We start from the raw sequence: 21,962 nt of genomic DNA, 5'->3' as shown, positions 1-21,962 counted from the left end.
TATTATATATATAAGTAAAGGTTTAAATGAGAACCACTAAAAATTAAGAACCGTAGGAACCCCATTTTATAACCAGATCTACACACACTACATACATTTTTACATGGTTATTTTCTCTCTCATCTAAAACTTGAAGAACACACAAACATTACCACCACTTAGCCATAAGCAATCACCCTTGACTGCTACCCGCCTTCTACCGCCAGCGAATCGCCGCCGCCTCCTACCGCCTACAAACCACCACCATCAGATCCACAAGTTCCAGTTGGCTCTAGATCTACAATTTCAGCTTCAGATATACGATTTTCCTATTCAGGTCTACAATTTCAGCTTCAGATATGTGATTTCTCTCTTAAGATCTACAATTTTCGTCTTCAGATCTACTATTTTCGACTTCATATCTTCGATTTTCTCCTCCAGATTATGAGCTCTGGCAAGCGGTGATAACCACCACCTTCCTCCATTACTGTTGATCACCATTTTGATTCAGATCTGAAGTCAAGAAGTTGTTTCAGCTTCAATTTGTCTCTCTAAAACACAAAACATATCAGATCTGGTGCAATTTGGTTAGATCTGATAGTCAACCTTATCACCACCGACCACCACCTAACATCAGCTATTGTGCTTCGTTGGAACACCAAAAAACATCACACTTTGCTCTGAAGTCCAGATGTAGTTCGTCTCCAGATCTTCGACATCCAGGTCTGACGGAATACAAGAAAACTTCTCCAATTTGCTTCGCTGGAACAATAGTTCTGATGGAAATCACCGCCAACAGATCTTACATCCAGATCTGATGTTACCATCGTCGATGTGACTCCAAATCTACAACAACCGATGTCGCACCACTGTTGTTGCTGCCTACCATCAGTGCTCATGGATATGAAGCAAGGGAACAACCTTAGGTCTGGATATAAGATTCATTGAAGGTGTTTGATGAAATGCATCACCAAAAACAATGTATGTTTTTAAACATCAAATAATATGAATAAGTTTCTGAACTAGCTTCTTAAGCTGTGAATAAACATTTTTTTATATTTATTAAGTTGTTAATGCATTGATTTTATACATATCTAATTGTTTTAATTAGAAAAAAATTGAAGGTATGAATCCATGATTTTTTTTTATAAGTATTAAGTTGTAAATACATGATTTTTTGTAAGTATTAATTTGTGAATGTATGATTTTTTTCATATGTTTTAGTTGTATAAATTTTATTTTCTCTAATTTTGAATAACATGTAAAATTTAAATTGTGAGTATTATATAAATTAAAATTTGAAAGAAAAACTACCCCTCATATCTGAAGGTATAAATATAACTACTAAATACAAATCATGGACGTGAATATATATTTTTTGTGTATTAAACTATGAATTTAATATGTTAAGCTGTTAATTTTGTATATTGACTGTATTAAGCTGTGAATTTATTGTATTAAATTGTCATTTTTTTTTATCAATTTTGTGTTAAAATATAAATATTTGTATTAATTTTCTTGTGAGTATTTTTTTGTGAAGTCAATATGTAAGAATGTATTAGTTTTTTATAATTGTTGCATTAAACTCTAAATTAGTAAATCAATATGTTTACTAACTTCAAATAAAATATTAAGCTAAAAATGTATGATTTTAAATACAAATTTGGTTTGAAATGAATGATAGTTACGACGTTGACATAGATGGATGATGCTGATATGTGGTAGTTGGTGGTGGTGGTGGAGTTTGGGTTTGACTTTCCTAAATTAGTAAATTAGCGAGGCTATGATTGTATTAAATTGTGAACTTTGTACACTAAACTATGAATGGATGGCATTAAATTTTGTATTTTGTATAATTTTTTTTTGTTAAAATATGAATCGATGTATGAATTAAAATATTAGACTGTAAAAATTACAGTTTTACCTTTTTCAAACCAAAAATAAAAAAATTTGGATTTCAAAATGTTTAATAAGTATTGTGTACATATTTACATATAAAATGGGTTCTTACGGTTCTTAATATTTTGTGGTTTTTTTTGAACCACTCCTTATATATATATATATATATATATATATATATATATATATATATATATATATATATATATATATATATATATATATATATATATATATAGGGGCGGAACCCTTATGGGGGTTAGGGGGCCATGGCCCCTGAGTTTTTTGCCTAATAACTAGTCTTGAACAAGTTGACTTTTCATTAAATAAAATTATATATGTATCCTTTACTATTGGCCCCTTGGTAAAAAGATAATAAAAAGATAAAAATGTGAAGAAACAAATGATCAAAAGATCATGGCCAAATCGAAGGGAAATATTCCTAAAACAGGGTAATATAACTTGTCATTGACTAAAAATGGGATAAAGGAGTAACATAGAACAATATACAAAATAACGTTAAGGAGGTAGAAAAGAAATCAAAAGATTAAGAAATCTGGGAGGATCTTAACGTGATCATCACCGGTCGCCGGAAAACAAAGTCATCGATTTGCTATCATTGTTGTTGCGCCTTTGCTGTATCTCGATATCTCCCCTTCACCACATCGTGTCTAGCCCTCGCAGACTTGTTATGCTTGTCTTGCCATCGCCAATCGCCATAATAAATCAACGAAGACCATGTCTTTCTTTGAAACAAATGTTCAAGCCAAATGTCTTTGTTCCGCTTATATATATATATATATATATATATATATATATATATATATATATATATATATATATATATATATATATATATATATATATATATTAATTGACTATGGTAAACTATTTGAAGGAGAATGTTTTTTTGGGTTATGTTCTTAATAAACTTCTTGAAATTAATGGTATGTTTTAACTTGTAATTAAAAGATCATTTATGAATGTGAAACTCGCACCTAAAACCATTTTTGTTGTATTAAATGTATTACCTTGTTTAACTATTCACCAAACCTATTATGTATGCCATATCTCTTGGAGTGATACACACAAATTCAATACAAGCTATCTCTTTTACTTAAGAAAAATTATAAATGATTCAACCAAGAAGTCCTTGCCAAATTCTCTTGATCCTGGTTGGTTTTTCACATATGGATTCCTTGCCAAGTAGTAAATCTCTAATCGTTTTTATTGGTTCACATTCCATCTATAAGTTCTTAAATCCTTTCTCATTGTTTTTTATTTTCATATTTTCATGAAAAAGTTTTTTGTCCTCATGGCTCTCCATTAAGCTAGCATTATTACTTCATTTCTAGTTTTGAATTACACTATTTTATTAAATTTACTATGGTGTATCCACTTATCAATTATACATATGCCATATATGCATGACTATAGTAATTTGAAAGTATTTATTTGGCCTTGGTTGGAGCATTGTGTTGGAGACCACTGATAAGCTAGACAATGGAGATCGCAGATGGGCTCAATGGCTGTAGATATTAGTGAAATCACAGATCCAAAGGATTACTACTGTTGTAAAAGTTTTAAAAGCCCGCATTGTAATCCAGAAGTTTGTAACGATGACTGTACAAATAAAGGGTATGTGGGTCGGATTTGCAAAGTAGAGGGCACCTTAAAATGTCATTGCAGATGCTAAAGCATATTGGGATTTTATTTTGATTCGATTGCATGCTGAAATAAATAAGATAAGAGATCTTTCATTTATTTATTTCCTACTTGTAGAGTGAAATTAAGGAGTAATTTAATGATTTTAAGTTACAATAATATGTTATCGGTGTCTATTATGCTCTATCATCATATGAGATGATGAGTATGGTTTGTGTTAGTTTTAGCATCACATTGGTCGTATTTTGTCAAAACTATGAGAGAAATTAACATTAATTATATAAAATTTGAGCCAGTTCCAAAGGTAAGGAAAAGAAAAAGGGAAACATCAACATACTAAAAATAGAAATTAAAATTTATAATCAAGGATGCCAAATATGTGGTCATAAAAAAAATGAAAACTTTAGATCAAATGTAAGTTGTATATCTGTTTGATGTTTTACTATTCTACTTGTTTGTTAACAGCAAAAGAGATTGAAAAAAAAACTAATAGCGAGTAGCTAAGACAACAAAGAGGAGAAAGCATCTATGATTAGCAACTTTAACTTTTCTCATTTTGCAGACAATGGCCGACCCTAAGGTTGTGCAAAGTGTGAAGCCGCATAGGTCCTGAGAAAAATAGGGCTCGATTTTAACCAATTTGTATGTATTTTTAATATCTTAATATATATTATTTTATACAAAATGTAGGCATAATTGATGTAGTTCAGATGGCTTAAACAGTTGACTAGCGTGCATGTTGACCTACGTAATGAGGCTGTGATGAGGTTTCGACTCTTCTTTTCCTTCATTTTAAAAGTTAGGTTACTTGTTTTCACAAGTTTCAGTTTTGCCCCTTCACCTTTAGTACTTAGTTTTTCTTATGGAACTAGTTTTCATTATATATATATATATATATATATATATATATATATACATACATATAGTGGACCATTCTATTGTTTAATACAGGGCCTTCAGAATCAACGGACCAGCCCTAAATATATTATGGCATAAATTTTGCATTTCTAGTCCTTGCTCTTTACTTTCAGCTATATCAGGTAATAACATGTTATAGGATAAATCATATTTCTTTGCAGCTCTTTTGATAAAAAAAAACACTCATTCATTCATAATCAATCAATACATATGAAGCTAGGTGTAGCATTTTAAGTTATAATAAATCAACAATATTATTAACATTAGCTTCAGTAACATTTCTATGTCTTGGAGAACACCCTTCTTAAAGAATTATCATTCTCAAATTTGGCAGATATTGTTGTACACAATGACCGACAAGTCAAAAGTGTATAAAGATGGAAAAATTAATTATGAGGAAAAAATGTAATAAGAACGCTATTCAGTTTACCCAGATATGGACTGCTATAAAAATTTTGGGCTATGTAGTGTATACAAATTATAATTTCATGTTGCTTAATTATACAGGATGTATGATTTGAACTTTATAATTCATGCATGGCATTTGTTCCTAACAATAGAACTTTTTGGAACCAAAAATGGGTTTTCCATATATAATTGTTAATTGCCAATGACAACCAAGTTGCTTAATGACTAACACCATTAACTGGTGACATAACCATGTGCTCCTATCCATATAACTACTTATAACTTACCTTCTTATCATTTGTTAATTAGAAGATCAATAAAAACTAGAAAGAAAAAAAAAAGTTTTCTTGTGGAAAGTTAATAGGCAATGACCTTGTAAGATCAACTCCCCAATCAATCTATATAGGTCAGGATTCTTGAGGTTCATGCTTTCAAACGAGCGCTATAGCCTCATCTCATGTAAGAAGAGAATATATATATATATATATATATATATATATATATATATATATATATATATATCACATCTATTTTGTGAGGATTCAATATTTAATCAATGATTATCTCCAGTTGTGATTGTTGTTCATGTTCCTTCACCAAACCAATTATATGGTTTAGCTCATGCGTGTGGGTGGCATCATCAAGAACGAGCAACAAATTTCTATGATAGAACCTCTATATTATCAAGCATCTTCCATCTTCAACTTTGTTTTAATTCATTTCAAAACATAAGAAACGAGTTTTTCTAGCAATCTTTCCAAACTATATTTGCTTGCTTCTCTTAAATGCCTTCAACAAAGCAAGAACCATCAAACTTGATAGAGATTCGTTACGAGTGCTAATGCACCAGGTACTAATGCACCAGTTATAAAAGAAGATAAGAAAAAATTGTTACATGTTCCGTTTAGAATGGTGGAAAGGGTAATATTGGAAAGTGGCTAGAGTCAGTTATGGTGTAAGGGTAATAAATAAGGCAGAATATTTGTGTTAGGGGTGTGAAGATATTTGTTAGGATTTGTGTTGGCTCATGAGCATTGTTGCTTAGAAAGAGAGGGGAATCCCCAGGCAATCATTTGATTGATTGAGAGAATCACCTAGTAATCTTCATCATTTCCATTCATATCTTCCATTACAAGTCATCTTTTATTGTATCTCCATCTATTCGTTTATATGTTTCCTTATTCCATCATCCTCTTTAGATTATTCATTCTAGTTGCTACATCTATTTCACAATCTTTATTAGATTCACTATAAGCAAAAGAGGCAATCATTTGATTGATTGGGAGAATCACTTAGTAATCTTCATCATTTCCATTCATATCTTCCATTACAATTCATATATACCATTGAATAATTATATGGTTCTTCTAAAATGAAAGTTTGGTTTTGTGACTACCAAATTGTACCAATTATAGTTTGTCGTGTATGTTTGTTTAGACTATTTATATAATCTTTTGTATAAATATAAAGTTGTAATCTTGTCTAGTGTCAAAATATGTAATCAAAACATGATATATTTGGGTTGTAACCCACCAAAATAGTAAAGAACTATAATGTAACCATTTTTGCTGGAAAAGCTATCTTTTAGTGAAAGTTTCCAAAAACTTTGTAGTTTTCCAAATCATACTTTTCCTTATGATATTTGTAGCACATAATGGGTTATGTTCTTGTTGACATTGCATATCCAAAACTAATATATAACAAATATTGTATAAAAAATAGGGATATTCATAACTTGAACAAATAAAGGTTTATACTTAAACTTTTAATAAGTAACAAGCAAGTGTTTATGTAATAAACCAATTTAGACCCCCCCCCCCCTAAAAACATAAAAATCTCGAAAAAGAGGGGGTATGAACTCACATTGAGTGGATTTTTGGTGGATAGTTTGAAGGGTTGATATGAAGATTTCGAGCCTAGATCTTTGAATGAAGTAGATGAGCTTCTTTGGAGATGTGATTATCCTAAGAGTGTTAACATATAATAATGTGTAAAAATGATGAATTTAACTTTAATAATGTGTAAATACACTAGTGGTTTACGAAATGGTTACGGAGTCTCTAAGGACCACTTGATGATGATGATCTTGGAGAATTTTAGCTCTTGTTCTTGAGAGAAATTTTATGAAGATGAAAGAAGGGAAGGATAGTTAAAGAAAGTGATGGTGAATGGAATTAGGCCGTCTGGCCGTGGTTTAAATGGAAGAATGGAATGGAGGGTGCTCATGTTTATTTGGGGAATAATCTCAAGTGTTGCATGGTTAGTTGAAAGATAAGGGAATGTGTTGCATAGTTGTTTGCTGGGTAAAATGGAGTAAGGCTGAGTTATTCTATCAAAATGTCATTGTTCTCTTTATTAGAACTAAATTCACCTTTGAGATTACCAAGACATGGGTTATTTCGGTCTAACATGTTTGCTCTAGAGTGTTTTCAGCCTAACGTATCCTAGGTAGGAGATTTCGGTTTGAATCACCCACAAAGGGTGATTTCGGTCCACACCATTTCCCTAATTTGGGTTTTTGGTTTTTGGGGTTTCTAGGCCAAAAACCCTAAAGCACTTTATAATTTATGATAGTTTCCACATTGTTGACTTTTCGAAGGTTCCATACATTTATAGTGTTCCAAGAATGCATACATACTTATATATATATATATATATATATATATATATATATATATATATATATATATATATATATATGTATATATATATATATATATCAACACTTATACATATGGTGTCCTTTTTGGTTTTCAAAGCTTTATAGCAACAGGGTTACATAGTGAATTCATTTGCACATGGTTACAATTTAGACTTTTCTTAACCCATATTTGTTTGTTGTCACACAAAATTAGAACCGTCTCAAATGAACATAACCATATATATATATATATATATATATATATATATATATATATATATATATATATATATATATTCATTTGAGACGGATCTAATTTTGTAAGACCGTGAGACCACTTTTTTCTAATGAAATATCTAATATTCTGTTATTCAAAAAAAATATAACATATGTAATATTCTGATATTCTAAAATATTTTTAACACATTTTACATTGAAATATTCTAAAAGCATATGATTTTAGAATATTATATATATTATATTTTTACGATGACTAGAATAATAGAATATTTCACTAGAAAAAATTGGTCTCACAGTCTCACAAAATTATGTCCGTCTCAAATAAACTCTTACCTATATATATATATATATATATATATATATATATATATATATATATATATATATATATATATATATATATATATATATATAATAACACACACACACACACACTAGATGTGCTCCCACAAAAAGCATAGATGGTAAACAACTCTTTTGACATATAGTTTTCTTACGAGAAAATAATTATTAGATTTTATTATTTTTATTATGTACTAAAATATCTACCACTTTTAATTAAACTATTTATGTTTAGAACTTATATTGATATTGTTTGTTGATACATTTAACGTAATTAATTATTATCGATACATTTAACGTAAATTAATTATTATCGATGTCTAGTTGATACAAAAATTTTGTATCTAATACCTCTTATAATTCAAGATATAAATAATATGTTTTATAATATAGTGTTATATATATAGGTAAAAGTTTAAATGAGAACCACTAAAATTTAAGAAATATGAGAACCCCATTTTATAACAAGATCTACACACACTACATACATTCTTACATGGTTATTTTCTCTCATCTAAAACTTGAAGAACACACAAACATTACCACCGGTTAGCCATGAGCCACCACCCTTGACTGCCACCGCCGGCGAACCGCTGCCGCCTCCTACTGCCTACAAACCACCACCATCAGATCCACAAGTTCCGGTTGGCTCTAGATCTACAATTTCTTATTCAGATATATGATTTACTATTCAGATCTACAATTTCAGCTTCAAATCTGTGATATCTCTCTTCAGATCTACAATTTTTGTCTTCGGATCTACTATTTTCGACTTCATATCTTCGATTTTCTCTTCCAAATTATGAGCTCCGGCAAGCGGGAATAACCAACACCTTCCTCCATTACTTTCGATCACCATTTTGTTTCAGATCTGAAGTCAAGAAGTTGTTTCAGCTTCACATTGTCTCTCTAAAACACAAAACATATCAGATCTTGTGCAATTTGGTTAGATCTGATAGTCGACCTTATCACCACCGACCACCACCTAACATCAGCTATTGTGCTTCGTTGGAACACCAAAAAACATCACACTTTTCTCTGAAGTCCAGATGTAGTTCGTCTCCATATCTTCGACATCCAGGTCTGATGGAATACAAGAAAACTTCTCCGATTTGCTTCGCTGGAACAATAGTTCTAAAGGAAATCACCGCCAATAGATATGACATCCAGATATTACGTTACCACCGTCGATGTGACTCCAAATCTACAACAACCGACGTCGCACCACCGTTGTTGTAGCCTACCATTAGTGCTCATGGATCTGAAGCAAGGGAACAATCTCAGATATAAGATTCATTGAATGTGTTTGATGAAATCATTCACCAAAAACAATGTATGTTTTTAAACATCGAATAACATGAATAAGTTTCTAAGCTAGCTTCTTAAGCTGTGAATAAGCGTTTTTTTATATTTATTAAGTTGTTAATGCATGGATTTTATAAATATCTAATGTTTCAATTAGAATAAAATTTAAGGTATGAATGCATAATTTTTTATATAACTATTAAGTTGTAAATACAAGATTTTTTTGTAAGTATTAACTTGTGAATGTATGATTTCTTTTTATAAGTTTTAGTTGTGATTAAATAATTATTTTCTAAGCTTCAAGAAGTATATGTTTGAATTTTTATAAGTTTTAATGTGAATCTAAACGTGTTTTTATTATATTAGCGTTTTCTCAAATAATGTGAATTTAGGTTTTTTAAGTTGTGAATTGTGATGTGTGTGTGAACTATAATCTAATATAACCTTCAACTCCAAACATCATCAGATGTAATTTTTAACGTGTAAATATATTTTATTAGACTCTGAATTTGTGTATTAAATTTTGAATTAAATTTATTAAGTTGTGAAATGAGTATGTTAAACTGTAATTTTTTACAGATTTTATTTTTGCTTCTAAAATATAAGATAAAAGAAGTATTATATAGATTTTAGTTTCTCTAATTTTGAATAACATGTAAAATTGAAATAGTGAATATTATATAAATTAAAATTTGAAAGAAAAACTAGCCCACATATCTGAAGGTATAAATATAACTAATAAGTACAGATCATGGATGTGAATATATAGTTTTTCTATATTAAACTATGAATTTAATATATTAATTTGTTAATTTTGTGTATGGACTGTATTAAGCTGTGAATTGATTGTATTAAATTGTGACTTTTTTTTATGAATTTTATGTCAAAATATAAATATTCGTATTAACAATGTATGATTTTAAATACTGATTTGGTTTGAAATAAATGATGGTTACGACGTTGACATAGATGGATGATGCTGATATGTGATAGTTGGTGGTAGTGGTAGTGTTTGGGTTTGACTTTCCTAAATTAGAAAATTAGTGATATTATGATTGTATTAAATTGTGATTTTTGTACACTAAGCTATGAATGGATTGTATTAAATTTTGTATTTTGTATAATTTTTTTGTTAAAGTATGAATCGATGTATGAATTAAAATATTAGACTGTAAAAATTACAATTTTACCGTTCTTAAATAAAAACTAAATAAATCTGGATTTTAACATGTTTAACAACTATTGTGTACATATTTACTTATAAAATGGGGTTCTTACGGTTCTTAATCTTTTGTAGTTTTCATTTGAACCACTCCTTATATATATATATATATATATATATATATATATATATATATATATATATATATATATATATATATATATATATATATATATATATATATGTGTGTGTGTGTGTGTGGAACCCTTAAGGGGCCTAGGGGGGCCATGGCCCCTTCATTTTTTTGCCTAATAACTAGTCTTGAACAAGTTGATTTTTCTTTAAATAAAATTATATACGTATCCTTTACTATTGGCCCCTTGGTAAAAAGATAACAAAAAGATAAAAATGTGAAAACACAAATGATCAAAAGATCATGGCTAAATAGAAGGGAAATATTCCTAAAACAGGGTAATATAACTTATCATTAACTAAAAATTGGATAAAGGAGTAACATAGAACAATATACAAAATAAAGTGAAGTAGGTAGAAAAGAAATCAAAAGATTACGAAATCTGGGATGATCTTAACGTGATCATCACCGGTCGCTGGAAAACAAAGTCATCGGTTTACTATCATTGTTGTTGCGCCTTTGTTGTATCTCAATATCTCCCCCTCACCACATCGTGTCTTGCCATCGCCAATCGCCATAATAAATCGACGAAGACCATGTCTTCTTTGAAACAAATGTTCAAGCCAAAGAGTAATATGAACATACTCTCTCTCATTTTGTTGTAAATAAGGTAAACATACAAATTGGCTATGCTTTCTCTCGTATGGGTAAAGGTAATGTTACTGTGACGATGTCATAAACTTTATGATATAGCTATATTTGTTATTTGATATTAATTTATTTACAATAATTTTATTACATATCTTCTTTACTAGTGTTGATCTATGAAATTAGTTTGATTAACTTATAAACATATTTATCTTTGTTAATCAATATATTCTAAAAGAATAAATATACACTTTATTGATTTGTATTAAGTATTTTGGTTAATTATTAAAGCATAAGTTTTTTTAATTCATAAACCTATGAAGGAACTCTATTAATTGTATATTTTTAATTTTATTTTGTGATTTTAACATTTACTTTTGTAAAATAACTAACTGTTTGATAATATCTATTTGATAATTATTATTTTATTTTTCTATATGTTATATATTAGTTAATTTTGTTATATAGTATACATTAACATGAAACATAATCCTTAAACATTTTTATATGGTTTTTGTTTGAAATTTGGTTTCGGCCCCTCTAAATGTTTGTGTTCCCCTTATATATATATATATATATATATATATATATATATATATATATATATATATATATATATATATATATATATATATATATATATATATATATATATTAACTGACTATGGTAAACTATTTGAAGGAGAATTTTTTTTGGGTTACGTTCTTAATAAACGTCTTGAAATTAATGGTATGTTTTAACTTGTAATTAAAAGATCATTTATGAATGTGAAACTGGCACCTAAAACCGTTTTAGTTGTATTAAATGTATTACCTTGTTTAACTATTCACCGAACCTATTTATGTATACCATATCTCTGGGGGTGATACACACAAATTCAATACAAACTATCTCTTTTACTTAAGAAAAATTAAAAATGGTTCAAACAAGAAGTCCTTGCCAAATTCTCTTGATCATTGTTCTTTTTACTGGTTGGTTTTTTACATATGGATTCATTGACAAGTAGTAAATCTCTAATGGTTTTTATTGGTTCACATTCCATCTATAAGTTCTTAAATCATTTCTCATTGTTTTTTACTTGCATAGTTTCATGCAAAAGTTTCATGTCCTCATGGTTCTCCATTAAGCTAGCATTATTACTTCATTTCTAGTTTTGAATTACACTATTTTATTAAATTTACTATGGTGTATCTACTTATCAATTATATATATGCCATATATGCATGACTATAGTAATTTGAAAGTATTTATTTGGCCTTGGTTGCAGCATTGTGTTGGAGACCACTGATAAGCTCGACATTGGAGATCGCTGATGGGCCAATGGCTGTAGATATTACAAAAATCACAGATCCAAAGGATTACTACTGTTGTAAAAGTTTTAAAAGCCCGCATTGTAATCCAGAAGTTTGTAACAATGATTGTACAAATAAAGGGTGCGTGGGCGGGATTTGCAAAGTAGAGGGCACCTTAAAATGTCATTGTAGATGCTAAAGCATATTGGGATTTTATTTTGATTGGATTGCATGCTGAAATAGATAACATAAGAGATCTTTTATTTATTTATTTCCTACTTGTAGAGTGAAATTAAGGAGTAATTTTAATTATTTTAAGTTACAATAATATGTTATGGGTGTCTATTATGCTCTATCATCATCTGATTGAGTACGGTTTGTGTTAGTTTTAGCATCACATTGGTCGTATTTTGTCGAAACTATGAGAGAAATTAACATTAATTATAGAAAATTTGAGCCAATTCCAAAGGTAATGAAAAGAAAAAGGGAAACATCAACATACAAATAAAAAAATTAAAATTTATAATCAAGGATGCCAAATATGTGGTCATAAAAAATGAAAACTTTAGATCAAATGTAAGTTGTATATTTGTTTGATGTTTTACTATTCTACTCGTTTGTTAACGGCAAAATATATTGAAAAAAAATAGCGAGTAGCTAAGACAACAAAGAGGAGAAAGCATCTATGATCAGCAACTTTAACTTTTCTCATTTTGCAGATAATGGCCGGCCCAAAGTGTGTGCAAAGTGTGCAGCTGCACATGTCCTGAGAAAAATAAGGCCCGATTTTAACCAAATTATATATATATATATATATATATATATATATATATATATATATATATATATATATATATATATAATATCTTAATATATATTATTTTATACAAAATGTAGGCATAATTTATGTAGTTCATATGGCTTAAACACTTGACTATTGTGCATGTTGACCTACGTAACGAGGTTGTGATGAGGGTTCGACTCTTCTTTTCCTTCATTTTAAAAGTTAGGTTATTTTTTTTCATAAGTTTTAGTTTTGCCCCTTCACCTTTAGTACTTAGTTTTTCTTATGGAAGTAGTTTTCATTATATATATTCATAGTAGACCATTTTTATGTTTCCTACAAGGCCTTCAGTATCAACAGACCAACCCTAAATATATTATGGCATAAATTTAGCATTTATAGTCCTTACTCTTTACTTTCAGCTATATCAGGTAATAACATGTTATAGGATAAATCATATTTCTTTGCAGCTCTTTTGATAAAAAAACACTCTTTCATTCATAATCAATCAATACATATGAAGCTAGGTGTAGCATTCTTAGTTGTAATAAATCAACAATATTGATAACATGAGCTTCAATAGCAGTTCTATGTCTTGGAGAACACCCTTCTTAAAGAATTATCATTCTCAAATTTGGCAGATATTGTTGTACACAATGACAGACAGGTCAAAAGTGTATAAAGATGGAAAAATTAATTATGGGGAAAAAATGTAATAAGCACGCTATTCGGTTACCCAGATATGGACTGCTATAAAATTTTTGGGCTATGTAGTGTATAGAAATTATAATTTCACGTTGCTTAATTATACAGGATGTATGATTTGAACTTTATAATTCATGCATGACATTTGTTCCTAACAATTGAACTTTTTGGAACAAAAAATGGGTTTTCCATATATAATTGTTAATTGCCTATGACAACCAAGTTGCTTAATGACTGACACCATTTACTGGTGAGATAACCATGTGCTCCTATCCATATAACTACTTATAACTTACCTTCTTATCATCTGTTAATTAGAAGATCAATAAAAACTAGAAAGAAAAAACATGTTTCTTGTGGAAAGTTAATAGGCAATGACCTTGTAAGATCAACTCCCCAATCAATCTATATAGGTCAGGATTCTTGAGGTTCATGCTTTCAAACGAGTGCTATAGCCTCATCTCATGTAAGAAAAGAATATATATATATATATATATATATATATATATATATATATATATATATATATATATATATCACATCTATTTTGTGAGGATTCAATATTTAATCAATGATTATCTCCAGTTGTGATTGTTGTTCATGTTCCTTCACCAAACCAATTATGTGATTTAGCTCATGCGTGTGGGTGGCATCATCAAGAACAAGCAACAAATTTCTATGATAGAACCTCTATATTATCAAGCATCTTCCATCTTCAACTTTGTTTGCTTTCATTTCAAAACATAAGAAACGAGTTTTTCTAGTAATCTTTCCAAACCATACCTGCTTGCTTCTCTTAAATGCCTTCAACAAAGAAGCAACCATCAAACTTGTTAGAGATTCGATACGAGTGCTAATGCACCAGGTACTAATACTTATAAAAGAAGATAAACAAAAATTGTTACATGTTCCATTTAGAATGGTGGAAAGGTTAATAGTGGAAAGTGGCTAGATTCAGTTATGGTGTGAGGGTAATTAATAAGGCAGAATATTTGTGTTAGGGGTGTGAGATATTTGTTAGGATTTGTGTTGGCTCATGAGCATTGTTGCTTAGAAATAGAGGGGAATCCCCAGGCAATCATTTGATTGATTGAGAGAATCACCTAGTAATATTCATCATTTCCATTCATATCTTCCATTACAAGTCATCTTTTATTGTATCTCCATCTATTCGTTTATATGTTTCCTTATTCCATCATCCTCTTTAGATTATTCATTCTAGTTGCTACATCTATTTCACAATCTTTATTAGATTCACTATAAGCAAAAGAGGCAATCATTTGATTGATTGAGAGAATCACTTAGTAATCTTCATCATTTCCATTCATATTTTCCATTACAATTCATATATACCATTAAATAATTATATGGTTCTTCTAAAATGAAAGTGTGGTTTTGTGACTACCAAACTATACCAATTATAGGTTGACTTGTATGTTCGTTAAACTATTTATATAATCTTTTATGTAAATATAAAGTTGTAATCTTGTCTAGTTTCAAAATATTTAATCAAAACATGATATCTTTGGGTTGTAACCCATCAAAATAGTAAATAACTATATTGTAACCATTTTTGCTGGAAAAGCTATCTTTTAGTGAAAGTTTCCAAAAACTTTGTAGCTTTCCAAATCATACTTTTCCTTATGATATTTGTAGCACATAATGGGTTATGTTCTTGTTGACTTTGCATATCCAAAACTAATATATCACAAATATTGTATAAAAATAGTGATATTCATAACTTGAACAAATAAAGGTTTATACTTAAACTTTTAAGAAGTAACAAGCAAGTGTTCATGTAATAAACCAATTTGGACTCCGCCCCCCCCCCCCCCCCACTAAAAACATAAAAATATCAAAAAAGAGGGGGTATGAACTCACATTGAGTGGATTTTTAGTGGATAGTTTGAAGGGTTGAGATGAAGATTTCGAGCCTGGTTCTTTGAATGAAGTAGATGAGCTTATTTGGAGATGTGATTATCCTAAGAATGTTAGCACATAATAATGTGTAAAAATGATGAATTTAACTTAATAATGTGTAGATACACTAGTGGTTTACGAAAAGCCTTATGAAGACTCTAAGGACTGCTTGATGAGATAATCTTGGAGAATTTTAGCTCTTGTTCTTGAGAGAAATTTTATGAAGAGGAAAGAAGGGAAGGATAGTTAAAGAAAGTGATGGTGAATGGAGTTAGGCCTTCTGGCCATGGTTTAAATGGAAAAATGGAATGGAGGGTGCTCGTGTTTATTTAGGGAATAATCTCAAGTGTTGGATGGTTATTTGAAAGATAAGGGAATGTGTTGGATAGTTGTTTGCTGGGTAAAGTGGAGTAAGGCTAAGTTATTCTATCAAAATTTCATTGTTCTCTTTATTACAACCGAATTCACCTTTGAGATTACCAAGACATGGGAGATTTCGGTCTAACATGTTTGCTCTAGAGTGTTTTCGGCCTAGGGTATCCTAGGTAGGAGATTTCGGTTTTGAATCACCCACAAAGGGTGATTTCGGTCCACACCATTTCCCTAATTTGGGTTTTCGGTTTTTGGGGTTTCTAGGCCAAAAACCATAAAGCACTTTGTAATTTATGATAGTTTCCACCTTGTTGACTTTTCGAAGGTTCCATACATGTATGGCTTTCCAAGTAAGCATATATACTTATTTATATATATATATATATATATATATATATATATATATATATATATATATATATATATATATATATATATATATATCAACACTTATACATATGGTGTCCTTTTTGGTTTTCAAAGCTTTATAGCAACATGGTTACATAGTGAATTCATTTGCACATGGTTACAATTTAGACTTTTCTTAACCTATATTTGCTAGTTGTCACACAAAATTAGACTTGTCTCAAATGAACCTAACTATATATATATATATATATATATATATATATATATATATATATATATATATATATATATATATATATATATATATATATATATATATATATATGAGACCATGAGACCACTTTTTTCTAATGAAATATCTAATATTCTGTTATTCAAAAAAAATATAACATATTTAATATTTTGATATTCTAAAATATTTTTAACACATTTTACATTGAAATATTTTAAAAGCATATAATTTTAGAATATTATATATATATATATATATATATATATATATATATATATATATATATATATATATATATATATATATATATATATATATATATATATATATATATATTTCAAATTTTGAAGATCCAAAGCTGATTACAATAGAAATCCGATTTGGGGCTTTATTTTTATGGGTTTGTCACTCGACAAATTTCGTGTTTTCTTCTTTTTTCTATCCTTTTTTCAGATCTTTCATTCTCTATCTTTCTCTCAATCTCCATTTTCTTATTAATGGAGAGAAGTTTGATATGTAAGCGACAATGGAATGAGATGAGTTTACCTAGGTGTCGGATTCAATCAAAGATCTTCATCTCACCATCAACTATCTCTCCATCATCTATCTCTCATCTGTGATTTTTCTCTTTTTTTTTTTTGTTATGACATCTGCGTGAGGGAGTCCTCAATTGTCGGCTCTCTCTCCATAATCATTTTTTTTTGTTTCCCAGGTTCGTATTTATGACTGAAAGATATCTTCTTGAACTATGTAGACTCCTACCTCCAAATGTCATGACAGATTAAGAGGGGCTAGATCACAAGGGTTTTTATGCTAATTCCTCCTTAATGAGGTTTCCAGGTTACGGATGAACGTGCATCTTACACGAAAAAAATGTATGTCCCTTTTTCTACTGTTCTGTCTCATGATTTTTCATACCCCTTGATAATTTCACTAAATTAAATTACTTTTATATTTGTCAATAAGTAGAAGTTATGTTTCATGTTGATAGTTATTGTTTGATAATGCCTACAATAGGCCTAAGAAAGGATTGTGACATTTTTTGTTTAAATATTCACAAGTAAGAAAAGAAGAATGTTGATTTGTTTAGTTTTCTACCAACTAATAGCAACTACTTTGTTATTACCTTTTCTGATGATTTTCTTGATATGAAGAACTCATTTTGTTCCCTTTGCCTTTTGATTTTGAAGAAATCCATTTCATTGATGAAGGTTAGAGAATAAATTTCTTCAAAAAAACTAGAGAATAAAAATTTCTTATAATTTTTATGGTTATCAATGAGCTTTTATTATCCAGGAACTCAAGTTAGTCATCCAAAAAAGGGTAGAATTGTCATTTGTCCAAGAACTCAATTGAGTAATCTATACCATTTGTACCAATACAAAGTCCATTGATGTAAAACATATTGGGAATTGAGGTATGTATCTATTGATTGTGTTTTTTCTGTTTTTATTGCATTAGATTTGATGTGCATTTCAGATGGTAATGGTTGAACATAAGTTCTTGGTTTTGACTTAAAGTAGGATGTTATGATATAAACAAATGATGTCATTAACATTTTTGAGATTTTGAATATGTGAAACAAAGTAATTGCAAAGCATCATAGACAAATGTGAAATCGTGTGTATAACTTTGGGGTTTTGTTGTTAGAATATGTGATGGGAAAAAGACAAACGCATCCAACTTTTATGAAACAGAGATAGAATATTGTTGGTCAGGTATGCATTTATGTTTATTGACTAAAGTGCTATATAAATTGGTAATTTCTTTCTTTTCATTTTGTGATTTTGAACAATAATATTGCTTTTATCTATAAGCCCAGGTAGGTTCATGATTTATAATATTTCTTTTTCGTGTTTGTTACAGGTGTCCATACAAAATTTGAGTGGGTTGTGAAGAAATGAGTTCATTGCTATTACGGACAATGTCTATCATCATTTACCTTTAATACCATTGTACTTATATTTTTTTTTTACCCATGATAGCAACATATTTAATTTTATTTAACCAAAATAGTAATCAAAACCTTTTTATCCATAATTGCAAAGTAGTTATATTTTATTATTACATGTAAAAGGCATTGTGGTTATATTTTTATTTGCCGATAACAGTAAGGTATGGACACTGATCTAAATTTTTTAATAAATGTAGTAGTTTATTTTTATTTTGTTTGGTATCGGTTTTTTAAAGATGAATGACCACTTGGAGGAAAACTCTGGCAGCTTGTTAATATTAATCTGATTCATAGTTTATCCAATATTGGTACATTATTATTAATTATTTTGTTATTAATAATCAAGTGCTTAGGAGATCTGGAAACCATTAGTGTGCAATTGTTTATACTTTACGATCTAAGCAGGACACTTGAGGTAGGAGGTGAAATCCCCAACAATACATTACCTTTATTTTTTTATGTAAACTATAATTTAAAATATTATATGAAATTGAGCCTTTTCCTTTCTTTTAACGAAAATTAGCTTCATTTTTTATTTATTAGTTTAAAATAAAATAAGAGATGAATCGTGCATTATATTGAAAAAAAAAACGAAAATGTGTAATTGTTAATTTGACGGTGTTGCCATTGCTTACTTAATAATATGTGGAATTTTCGGAGTTTCTATGGAACATAACAAGGATCGTACGGAGAGCATCCAACTTATCTAAATCTAACTTTATCGTTGAACAAACGAGTCAATGGCATTAAATGAAAAAAAACTTAAAATTAATTATTTTTGGTATTACCATTAGCTAAAATGTCACTCATATACTAGGGCTTTGATTATTTTTTTATGTTAAATTGTGGCTATTACTTTTCTTAAAAGAAATATTATTCATATTCTGTTTTGTCACAAAAAGTTAAATTTAATAGTCTATTGCAAATTAATAAAATAACTAGGGGCAAAACCAGTAAAAAAAAAGTTTGTTGTTATCCAATTCAATCAACTTATTTTATTTTATTGTCCTAGCCAGTTTACGAAATTTCCAATTATGTTTGTTTGTTATAACTATTTTTTGAAATGCCTTTATCTCTTAAAATAATATAGTTTACTTAAATTTATAATAAAAGCTAGCAACATATAAAAATAATTTTTTAATGTAAATTGCATGTTTTATGTATTTGTCATGTTTTGTTTTTGGAGTATAACATTTTTTTAGTATTATATTTGCCAAAATGGACTATTTGACAAAATGAATTACACATACTTACCCACCCAATCTATTTCCGCACAAAATGCTCTGCCCACGTCAGATGTTATATGTGTCTGTCATGTTATTTCAAAATAACTAATCGTCATCAAAAAATAATTTTTGAAATAAATTATTTACACCCGTCGCTTGACGCGGGTAAACGGATAGTATATATATATATATATATATATATATATATATATATATATATATATATATATATATATATATATATATATATATATATATATATATGATGACTAGAATAATAGAATATTTCACTAAAAAAAGTTGGTCTCGCAGTCTCACAAAATTATGCCCGTCTCAAATAAACGTTTAATATATATATATATATATATATATATATATATATATATATATATATATATATATATATATATATATATATATCCTCCTTAATAAATAAAGGTTTTTTTGCCACATGTCAATCTCTCATGAGTTTTGACACTTGTCATTTTGTGGTATTTTTGAACAAATATTTTTTTCATTTGTCATTTTCTCATTTTTTATCTTTCTTAATTAACATATTATATTTACATCTTAATTAATAATTGTCTTAATTAAAAATAATCAATAAATTACAATATTACAACTCATATAGTATTTAATATGTTTCTTTGTAAATTCAAATTTAAATAAACTTTTGTTTAAACCTTCATATATTTTTTTTATCCAACCCGTATAACATACGGGTCTCACAACTAGTATATATATATATATATATATATATATATATATATATATATATATATATATATATATACACACCTTATAATACATACATGTTTGTGGGCCCTCTATTTTTAAGACTAATATCTTAAAAAACAAGGAGGTTGATTGTAGACCTTTAGATCAAACTTGAAGGGTGGGGATTAAAAATCGGTGATCCAAGTATGTAGGATTAAACCAATCAAAAGCTTCTATTTTATAAGTATAATTTATAAAGTCTGACGTACCAACAATAATACTTGAAGAAACACAATTGCAGATTTCCACATTATCATTTACACTTTTTCTTTGAAAAAACATTATTTAAAGTGACCGGTCTCTCTCGGTTTTAAGGTAACCCTCTATTTTACTTTGCCTTTTCTAAAAAACCTAAATACAATAACATCCTACCACAATATTCCGCTATGACCATCAGCAAATGTCGCTTCTTTCTCTTCCAAGACAAAGTGCGCCACCCCTTCTGTCAATACCAATTACTGCCATACTCAGCCACATGTACCATCGCCGATGACTGGTCTCACAAATGTTTTTTTGTCCTCTTTACATCCCTGACACTCTTGAAGAAAGATCTAGATCTCTTATTGCCCTGCTTACATATATACACACGAAGTAACAAAGGCAGAAATCAAAACCATTTTCAATTTTGTTGTATTTATTTTTTTCTTTTGTTGTTCTTTTGTTCTCGAAAATTCTCATACGAAAATAGATTCATAAAAGAACATGGATGTAGATGAAGTATGTTTAGATGCAAACATAAAAACCTTTCTTTTGTTCTTTAATGTATAGAGTAACATTTATTGTTGTTTATTTCAGTTTCGATGATGATTTAAGTGGAGTTTCTTCACTTTTAGATAAAACAAATCTGCCTGCCATCACCTCCATCTGTTTGTTTGCGGTTCCTTTATTGGATTTGGTTTCTTTAATGTATACATAAGATTTCTTATTTAGCTTACTTTTTGTGAGAGTGGTTGTAGGTCCTAAATGTTAATTATGACATGAAAAAGAGTT

The 21,962-nt window shown here is 28.9% G+C and overlaps 1 long non-coding RNA gene across 2 annotated transcripts; it reads left to right on the top strand.

Annotated features, from left to right (window-relative positions):
- Nucleotides 1–17,364: 17,364 nt before the first annotated feature.
- Nucleotides 17,365–19,104, top strand: LOC111920697 (uncharacterized). 2 transcript variants are annotated; one of them, XR_008226677.1, is made up of 4 exons: nucleotides 17,365–17,890; nucleotides 18,312–18,432; nucleotides 18,666–18,733; nucleotides 18,882–19,104. It is a non-coding gene; the product is annotated as an uncharacterized LOC111920697 (long non-coding RNA). The 2 variants fall into 2 exon arrangements; XR_002859960.2 differs by having other exon boundaries at nucleotides 17,365–18,432.
- The last annotated feature ends 2,858 nt before the right edge of the window (nucleotides 19,105–21,962 follow it).

This window comes from Lactuca sativa, chromosome 9 (genome assembly GCF_002870075.4).
Source record: "Lactuca sativa cultivar Salinas chromosome 9, Lsat_Salinas_v11, whole genome shotgun sequence".
Lineage (NCBI taxonomy): Eukaryota > Viridiplantae > Streptophyta > Magnoliopsida > Asterales > Asteraceae > Lactuca > Lactuca sativa.
This window is presented reverse-complemented; position numbering and strand designations above follow the sequence as displayed.